Raw genomic sequence first — 10,146 nt, 5'->3', positions numbered from 1 at the left:
GTATTATTTACATACTGATGCTACAGAAAATTGGCGACGAGCTGGGATCGTACTGCTCCTGACTCATTTCATCGTTTGGACATCGTTTTACCGTTCACCACCCCTGCTGCGTGTTTTACCCTTTACGATTATTTGGTGCCGTTAAAATTACACCGTTAGCTTACCGCTTCATTTGAACAGCGCTCCCATATTCTCCTGTCTCGCTCCGCTGTTCGTCTCTTCGTTCTTTCTGTGAGTGTTCCGACATCTTCATTCTGATCAGCCTGACGCCTTCTCACTAACTTTCCTGTGGTGCATTCTGGGATTCCTACGCAGGTCACGTTGCGTGACCTTTGCGTGACGCCATTTTTTTTTTTAAACACCGTCAGTATTTCTCCTGCTGTCGAAGTGGTAGAAGATTTAGAGGCTTTATGCCGAGATATCCATTTGAGAGGCGAGAAGAACAAATGAAAGATGGAAAAGAGCTGTAGTGACCGAGGGTCTATATCCAGTTTTGACAGTAGGGAGTCAGACAGGTACAAAGTGTAAGGAGAAGAAGAAAAATATAGAAACGGCGGGAGAAGATTTGGATGAATCTGATGATGAATTGTTGGAAGATATGATGACTAAAAGACCTCCACCATAAGAAAACATTTCAGGGGAGGTGATTCCAAGTGCCCCACAAATAGTAACTCCGTTGACTACCCAAGTTACCGAAATAGCTAGAATAGTGCGAGAAAATGAAGTGAGTTTGTTAAATAAAGCTAGAATGGAACAGTTCCAGAAAATAAATCAGCTAAATCTGAATGCAGAAGCTTTGACGGTGCCAGTGACAATTGGTCCTGTGGTCCCATTATTTGGAGAACAATCGACATTGCCAAAAGTGCACACATTGCTAGTTCCTAGAAGTAGTGTAAGGAATGAACTAGTGTCGGTAACAAATAAAAATAGACAAGATGATCAAAATAACACACTGTTAGACCTACCAGTTGGTGACTTATTAACAGAAACCCTGAGAAGAGGAATTCAACTAGACCCAAGAAAAATAGGCCTGAATTTCACTCCAATAGCAGGGAGGTCTGCAGGTCCCTCCCCAGAAGATTTAACTAATTGGATAAAAGAAATGACCAAGCCAAAAGCTCAACCACAGAGTTTAAATGTGAGCCAGTTGAAAGTAGATTTAGAGGAGATGATTACTGGAACGGTAAGTCCAGATACACTAGGGACATACAGTGATGAAGAGTTACAGTTTTTGTGTAAAAGTATTACTTGGAGAGCGAAGAATTTTCATGAAAAACTATCGGAAGTTGCTAGTGAGTTTGGTCTAGATATGGAAAAACGGAAAATGTTGCAGAAAATGTACAGAATGGCTGTCACGATGGCCGGGGAATTCTCTCCTCAGGATGACGCTGAAGATAATGGGGTCCACCTCCCATCCGTCCCCAGTCCGGAGAACGTGTAACACACACGGACTATGGAGACAGGTGGGCGAGGGAAGGAAGGGAAGGAGCAGCTGGGAGAGGGATCTGGAACGAAACAAGCACACCGTCAGACACCCGTCAATAGTGACCCACGTGTTGCCTCCCCCCTCCCGCTTTGCAGTGGTTTCTCACCTGTCACCTTCCAACCCGGGGTTTTGAGGGTTTTCAGGCCTGGCCTGCGTGACGCTCAGTTGAGGTTAGCACTGACGAGTCACCGCAGAGCCTGGGCGGACCCGTGGGATCGAATCCGGAAGGGCAGAGGGACGCTGCCCACTGGGAGCAAAAGCCAGCACTTGGATGTCAGTGCTTGATGCCCCCCAGAGCGCGTCCTGGATCAGGGTCACTCCTAAAAGAACGAGGAAAGCGCCTCCCTGAAGGCTAAAGGAAAGAACAGTACTCACAGTTGTGTAGTGCTGAAAAAAGGAACGGGCGCTGCTACTCTAAGCCCGGAACTCCATGGGCCGAGGAGCGCCCCAGTTCGCGCTTCCACTCTGGACCCGGTTCTCCGAGGGCAGAGGAGCGCACCAGTCCGCGCTACCACTCTGTACCCGGAACTCCTTGGGCAGAGGAGCGCGTGGAATGGACGAGGGAAGAAAACAGGAACGTGGAAGGCTGTTCCGACGCGTACCAGCGTCGGGGCTCACCGGCGAGGTTTTCACCTTCGCGCTACCCCTCTGGACCCGGTAATCCTTGGGCAGAGGAGCGCTGATGGAGTTTTCCTGGAGTCTGGATACAAGGACGAGGGCAAGGCCGAGGACGCAGGGCTGGAACGTTGTTTCCGGAACAAGAATGCGAACAGGACTGGCGGGAATCATCGGCACCGCTTGGTGTTTGTTGGCGGTTTTAACCGCTGTCGCGCTCGGCGCCGAACACGTGGGGCGTGTTCTGCCGGGCGTCCTGGGAAACGTAGTTCCCGCACGTGGCGGGGATGCAAGCGGTGTACTACCGGTTCTCGCCACCTGACAGTACACCCCCCTACCCACCGAGTCAAGCGCCACGAGGAGCTCCGGGCTTCCCGGGGCAGCGGCGGTGGAAGGCAGCCACCAGGCGGGGGGCGCGGATCGCCGATGCCGGCTCCCAGGAATGCTCCTCCGGCCCATACCCCTTCCACGCCAGGAGGTACCACACCCTGCCCCGCACCAGCTTGGAGTCCAGCACCTTCTCCACCACGTACTCCCGCTCATGCTGTACCCAAACCGGAGGAGGGACACGTTTCACAGGACACAATGAGGGTTTGAGCAACGAGACGTGGAACACGGGGTGTATGTGCATGTGAGGTGGGAGACGGAGCTGTACGGCCACGGGGTTGACGTGGCGAACCACCGCATAGGGGCCTATAAACTTGGGATTGAACACACTGGGTTTCTTGAAGGAAATGTGTTTTGTGGACAACCATACTTTATCCCCCTTACGGTACACGGGATTGGGCCTACGGTGCTTGTCGGCCTGCGCCTTGTACCTGTCCTTTGCTATGCGGAGGTTTACGCGGGCCGTTGTGAGGGTCGAGCGTATCTGCGCGAGTCGGTGTTGGAGATCGGGCAGAGTGACGCCAGAGCGTGGGAGCAAAAAAGGGGTGAAACGAGGGTGAAACCCAGAGGAGAGGTAGAACGGAGTGTGTTTTGTGGAGGCATGAACGGTGCTGTTATAAGCTATCTCTGCCACCCATAACCACTCCACCCAGGCTTCCGAGGCTTTGTTCACATAGCAACGGAGGTACTGCTTCAGGGTTTGGTTGAGGCGCTCGGTTTGGCCATCGGATTGGGGATGGAAGCTGGTGGACAGGGATGATTGAATCCCCAGCTCGGTGCACCAGACCTTCCAAAAGCGGGCTGTGAATTGGGACCCCCTGTCTGACACGATCTCCAACGGAAGGCCGTGGAGCCGTACGATGTCCTTCAACATGAGTTTCGCTAAGGCCCCCGCTGTGGGTATCTGCCTGCACGGGATGAAATGTCCCATTTTGGTGAGGTAATCGATGACGACCACAATAGCCGTGCAGTTCTGATCTTTCGGCAGTCCCACTATGAAATCGACGGAGATCTTTTCCCACGGAGTCATAGGGGTCGGTAGTGGACGCAGGAGGCCTTGTTGCTTGCAGTGGTCGGTCTTCATCTGAGCGCAGACGATGCAGTGCTTGACCCATCGTAGGACATCCGGTCGAACCGACGGCCACCAGAACTGTCGCAGTACTTTTTCCAGGGTCTTGGATCCGCCCATGTGACCGGCGCTGGGGGCGTCGTGGCACCAGCTGAACACGAGCTTTCGGAGGCGGAGTGTAGGGACCAGAACTCGGGAGCCACACAAGGGGATGCCTTGCAACAAACGCCACTCCTTGTGGCTGCGCAACCAGGACGACCAGGCGAACGATTTGATACCCCGTTTCACTCCGTCGAGGAACGATCCGGTTTCCACTCTCCCCACCACGTTGTCGGGGGTAATGATGGCTCGTTCGGCGTCTGCCAAGGGGAGACAGGTCATCCCCTGGCGGGATAAGGTATCCGCCTTTTGGTTCTGGGTTCCTGGTCGGAACGTGACGAGGAAGTGGTTCTCCGCGAAGAAGAGCATCCACCGTTGTTGTCTGGGGGTGAAATGCCTCGCAGACCGCAAAAACTGGAGGTTGCGATGGTCGGTATAGACCGTGACCTGGTGTTGTGCCCCCTTCAGCCAGTGTCTCCATTCCAGGAAGGCTTCCCGAATCGCTAGCAGTTCCTTCTCGGCGATCGTGTAGTTCTTTTCGGCGGGGTTGAGTTTCCTGGACAAGTAGGCCACTGGATGGAGGTGGCCGGTGTCTGGATGCCTCTGTGACAGAACCGCCCCGACTGCGATGTCCGACGCGTCTGCCTCCACTATGAACGGGAGTTCAGGTTTGGCATGGCGTAGGACCGGAGCGGTGGTGAAAGCGGTCTTGAGCTGCTCGAACGCTCTCTGTGTCTCGGGTTGCCAGGAAAACGGAACGCCTTTGCGAGTCAGTTTCGTAAGAGGTGCCACCAGTTGGGAGAAATGATGGATGAAGCGCCGGTAGAAGTTGGAGAAGCCGAGGAAGCTTTGCACTTCCTTGACAGTTGTAGGTGGCGGCCACTTCACCACTGCTTGCACCTTCCGATCCGACATGACTTGTCCGGCGGGAGTCAGGAGAACACCCAGGAATTCCACTGTCGTCACGTGGAATTCACACTTCGTGAGCTTGCAGTATAAACGGTGCGCGCGGAGGGCTTGCAAGACCTGTCTCACGTGGACGACGTGCTCCTTCGCGTTGGCCGAATAGATAAGGATGTCGTCGATGTAGACTATGACGGACTTATCCAGGTAGTCTCTTAAGGCCTCGTTGAGGAAGAACTGGAAGGCGGCAGGGGCGTTGCAGAGCCCAAAGGGCATCACGAGGTACTCGAATAACCCATACCGCGTCTTGAATGCCGTCTTCCATTCGTCCCCTTCTCTCATTCGAACCAGGTGGTATGCCCCACGGAGGTCCAGCTTGGTGTACAGGGCTGCTTCCCTGACCTGCTCGAGCAGCACCGGGATCAACGGCAAGGGGTATTGGTTCTTTACTGTCACTGCGTTGAGCGCACGATAGTCAATGCAGCAACGCAACTCACCGTTGGCCTTTGGGATGAAGAAGAGCGGAGAGGCTGCGGGCGATCGAGAGGGGCGAATGAAACCCAACGCGAGGTATGTGTCCAGATACTCTCGGAGGTGGCTCGTTTCGGGTCCTGTGAGAGCATAGACACGGCAACAGGGGATGACAGCTCCAGGTTCCAGGTCGATGCGGCAGTCATATGCCCGATGGGGTGGCAGCTCTTCGGCCTTCCATTTGTCGAAGACGTCCGCATAGGCGCTATACCAAGCCGGGAGCACTACGTCTTTCTCCGCCGCCGTGGCGATATGTTGCTGAGAGACCAACGGAGGGGGTGGAGGCGAGTCAGGCGCCGTACAGTGTTGACGGCAAAAGGTGGAGCAAAAGGAAATGGTGTTCGCGGACCACTCTATGGTAGGTTCGTGTTTCCTTAACCAGGGTAGCCCCAGAATGAGTTTGCACCGGGGAGCCTTGATGATGTTTAAGGCCAACCATTCGCCGTGGGTCTTCCCGATGGTCATCCAGAGGGCTGGGGTGACATAACGGATAGGCCCCGAGTCCAACTCTTTCCCATCTACAGCATAAACGAGTTGAGGTGTGTGTTTGGGGAGAAGAGTAACCCCCAGCTTCTGTGCTTCGGTCTCGTCCAGAAAGCATCCTGTTATGTTATGTTATGTTATGTTATTTATTCATTTCTATAGCGCACGGCTACTCAAAAAGAGTGTCCCGGCGCTTTAATGGAGAAAGAGATAATACTGCAACATAAAAAACATAACACCAATTAAAACTAACAAAAGAATGGGCCAAAGATTCACGGAGAACCAGCTACTGAGAAAACAACCAGGTTTTAAGGCCTTTCCTAAAAGCTAATAGGCTGCTGGCTCCCCGCAGGGCCAGTGGTAAAGAATTCCACCGCTGAGAAGCCAGCAATCCAAACGAGCGGCCTCCGAGGCGCGCTTTATTAACCCGGGGGACGACAGCAAAATGCAGGGCTTCCGACCTCAGGGACCTGGTTGGATGGTAAAAAACCAGTCTCTTTTGGCCCCAGAATCAATCATGGCCCGAATGGTCCGAGTGGTATGGTCTATCACAACTTGAAGCGTGAGGAAGAAGTGGTCCGGCTCTGCCTCAGCATCGGCTTCTACCGAAGGGATAGAGTGGTAGCTTGAAGGCTTCCCTTCGAGGTCCTTCAAGCCTGGGCGTTTCCCGCCTCCCCTTCTCCCGTCACTGCCGCGGCTTGGCCTGCGCGAGGCCTCCCGACCTTAGGACGGACGGGACATTCTCTGAGGTAATGGCCTTTCTTGCCGCAGTACAGACAGAGGCCCTGCTTCCGGCGGTAATCCTTCTCGCTCGAGGTGAGGGACGCTCTCACTGCCCCTATCTCCATGGGTTCGGGCCGGGCCGGCCCGTGATCCGGTGCTCGTGCCAGATCCGAGGACGGAGGGGGTCTTTCCTTTCCCCTATGGTCTCCTTTCCTTTCTCGAAGACGGTATTCCAACCGCGAGGCAAGTTCCATCATCGCGGCACAGGAGCGTGGTTGGGGATCTATTTGTGCTATGACGTCTTTCAAGTCTTCCATCAACCCCCTGTAAAAGATGGCTGACTGTTTTGCTTCAGGCCAGTCAGTTTCCGCTACCAGCCTCCTGAAACTGTTGAGGTATCCGAGAAAATCGGAACTGCTTTGTTTGAGGTCGAGAAGATCGCGATCCGCGGAGAAGGTATCGGCTCTTCGGTCGAAGGTTTTCTCGAACTCCTCGCGGAACGTATCCCAATCATAGAGCAGGGCGTCGTCCCTCCTGACGATAGGCACCGCCCATTGGGCCGCTTCTCCTGACAGGTACGAGATGAGGAACGCTACCCTAGCCTGGTTAGTAGCGAACAGCTTGGGTTTACAATGGAAGTTGAGGAGGACCTGAGTCATGAAGACCTGTACTTTCTGCATATCCCCATGGAACCGTTCAGGAGGGGCCAGGGGAACATGCGCGGGCATCTCTACCACTACCTGGGGCGTGGAGGCTGGGCCGATACTCCCGGCATCAAAGGGATTCCGTTGGATACGGTCCATCCGGGAGTGTAGGGCAGCGGTTTCTTGACGTGAGGCGGCTAGTTCCCCCTGGACAAGAGCCAGGGCTGCCACCACGTCCTCTAAGGTGGTCATCCCCTATGACAGCGTGATCGGGAGGAGCGATAATTCGTGGGCCGATGATTCTGTCACGATGGCCGGGGAATTCTCTCCTCAGGATGACGCTGAAGATAATGGGGTCCACCTCCCATCCGTCCCCAGTCCGGAGAACGTGTAACACACACGGACTATGGAGACAGGTGGGCGAGGGAAGGAAGGGAAGGAGCAGCTGGGAGAGGGATCTGGAACGAAACAAGCACACCGTCAGACACCCGTCAATAGTGACCCACGTGTTGCCTCCCCCCTCCCGCTTTGCAGTGGTTTCTCACCTGTCACCTTCCAACCCGGGGTTTTGAGGGTTCTCTGGCCTGGCCTGTGTGACGCTCAGTTGAGGTTAGCACTGACGAGTCACCGCAGAGCCTGGGCGGACCCGTGGGATCGAATCCGGAAGGGCAGAGGGACGCTGCCCACTGGGAGCAAAAGCCAGCACTTGGATGTCAGTGCTTGATGCCCCCCAGAGCGCGTCCTGGATCAGGGTCACTCCTAAAAGAACGAGGAAAGCGCCTCCCTGAAGGCTAAAGGAAAGAACAGTACTCACAGTTGTGTAGTGCTGAAAAAAGGAACGGGCGCTGCTACTCAAAGCCCGGAACTCCATGGGCCGAGGAGCGCCCCAGTTCGCCTTCCACTCTGGACCCGGTTCTCCGAGGGCAGAGGAGCGCACCAGTCCGCGCTACCACTCTGTACCCGGAACTCCATGGGCAGAGGAGCGCGTGGAATGGAGGAGGGAAGAAAACAGGAACGTGGAAGGCTGTTCCGACGCGTACCAGCGTCGGGGCTCACCGGCGAGGTTTTCACCTTCGCGCTACCACTCTGGACCCGGTAATCCTTGGGCAGAGGAGCGCTGATGGAGTTTTCCTGGAGTCTGGATACAAGGACGAGGGCAAGGCCGAGGACGCAGGGCTGGAACGTTGTTTCCGGAACAAGAATGCGAACAGGACTGGCGGGAATCATCGGCACCGCTTGGTGTTTGTTGGCGGTTTTAACCGCTGTCGCGCTCGGCGCCGAACACGTGGGGCGTGTTCTGCCGGGCGTCCTGGGAAACGTAGTTCCCCCCCGTGGCGGGGATCCGAGCGGTGTACTACCGGTTCTCGCCACCTGACAATGGCTTTTACTGACAAGGATTTATAGGGTTTGAATACGTCAGGGGGAAGATTGCAGATAATGGAATTAATTAATATTTTGAAGAAATTTGGAACAATAGAGCGATGAAGGAGTAAATGGATGAAAAAGAAAGAAGAGACTACTGGTAAAGGAACTTCCATGATTCCGTTAAAGGAAACCGAGCAAGTTGAAAGGGCATGTCCCATGAGAAAGGTTCCAGGTGGTGGATATGTTCATGTACCTTGGACTAGACAGGATATATTGTCATTCACAAATGATTTTCCCAGATTACGAGAGAAGCCTGTTGAATGGCATAAACAAGTGGACAGATTTGTAAAAGTTTCAAAGATGTTGTTGAAAGATTTAGATGGTCGTTTTGAAATAGCGGTTCCGAGTGATTTGTGGACAGAATGTAATATTACTGTCAACTGGCCGAAAGATGAATATCCCAGGGATGAAAAAACAGGTGCACTATCTGAAGAGGTAACAAAAAAGTACCATAAGGTCGTTGCTTTTTTTAAAGGAAAGATCTCCCCATAAGAAACGGTTTGGGTTAAGATTGACAGGACGACCCAAGAGCCTAAAGAGTCAGTGCACGCATATTACGAGAGATTGCTACAGGTGTTTAAGTAATACAGTGGGTTTGAGAATATTGGAGATAAAGATATGGGACATTTTGTGTATCAATTCGTATACGGATTGAAACCAGAGATTAGTGCAATGATACAGCAGCATAGGCTATGCTGGCAAAGTAAGTCAATAGACGTAATTTTGAGGTATGCAAAATACTGTAGTGATGACATCGAGTCAAGGCTTGAAAAGTTAAAGGAGAAAATGATGTGGGCACAAGTGAAGATGGCAGAGCAGCAGCAGGAAAATAGAAATGTACAACAAAGTCAGAATTAGGCTGGACAGGTAAACAGTGGAGGTAAGAGAAAATTTAAAATGAGTAAGGAGGAAGCTAAAAAGAAATTTCCTTTTCATGCGTGCGGAAAGTTTGGCCATTGGAAGAACGAGTGTAGATCTGGACAAAATGCTAATGAAATAAATAAAAATGTAAATCCACAGATGCAGAATGAGGTGGTTGGGAATCAACAGCAGCAGCAGCATGTAGTTACTCCACAGTTACAGGTGCCACAAACTCCTATACCCTGTAATGTGAATGCTCATATGCAGATGTACAGTGCAAGTTCTGGATTCCGAGGAGAAGAGCAGTTTGGTAAGAATCCACTAGTCTCACGGTATTTGGTGCGTTGCAATTAGAGTGATTCCGATTCATCCCAATGACGGTGCCTGAGGGGGAGGAATAATAATAATAATCCACATTTGTAAAGCGCGAACAATCACCCGTAAGGGTCTCTAAGCGCTGGGGGCTGTCGGGAAGATTAAGCAAGCTATTGCCCAGATTCACATTGTGCTGGGCTAATCTGCCGCCGGCGCCGGGGATTGAACCGTGATCCCCAGGTTCCGGAGTCAGTCGCCCTGGCCGTGGCACCACACCTCTTCGCGTACTTGGCGCATCTTTAGCGGTAGATCAGTCGGGTCCATTTGTTGATGGAAAGATAGAAGGTTAAGATATCACCTTCTTGTTGGACAATGGTGCTACCCATTCCACTGTGAGAGCAGCAAACATTTCACACCTACCCCTTTTGGGAGAAGCTATCCAAGTTGTAGGTGTTGAAAATAAACATATCAGAACTCCTGTCACAGCCCCGAAAGAAGTTCACATTGGAAACTTCAAAGACATGCATCGGTTTGTGGTAAGCGATACCAGTCCAATTAATCTCCTGGGCAGAGATTTGTTGTGCAAAATGAATTGCACTATTTAT

The sequence above is a fragment of the Triturus cristatus genome, chromosome 4_1 (assembly GCF_964204655.1).
Source record: "Triturus cristatus chromosome 4_1, aTriCri1.1, whole genome shotgun sequence".
NCBI classification, from domain to species: domain Eukaryota; kingdom Metazoa; phylum Chordata; class Amphibia; order Caudata; family Salamandridae; genus Triturus; species Triturus cristatus.
Note: the sequence above shows the minus strand (reverse complement) of the source record.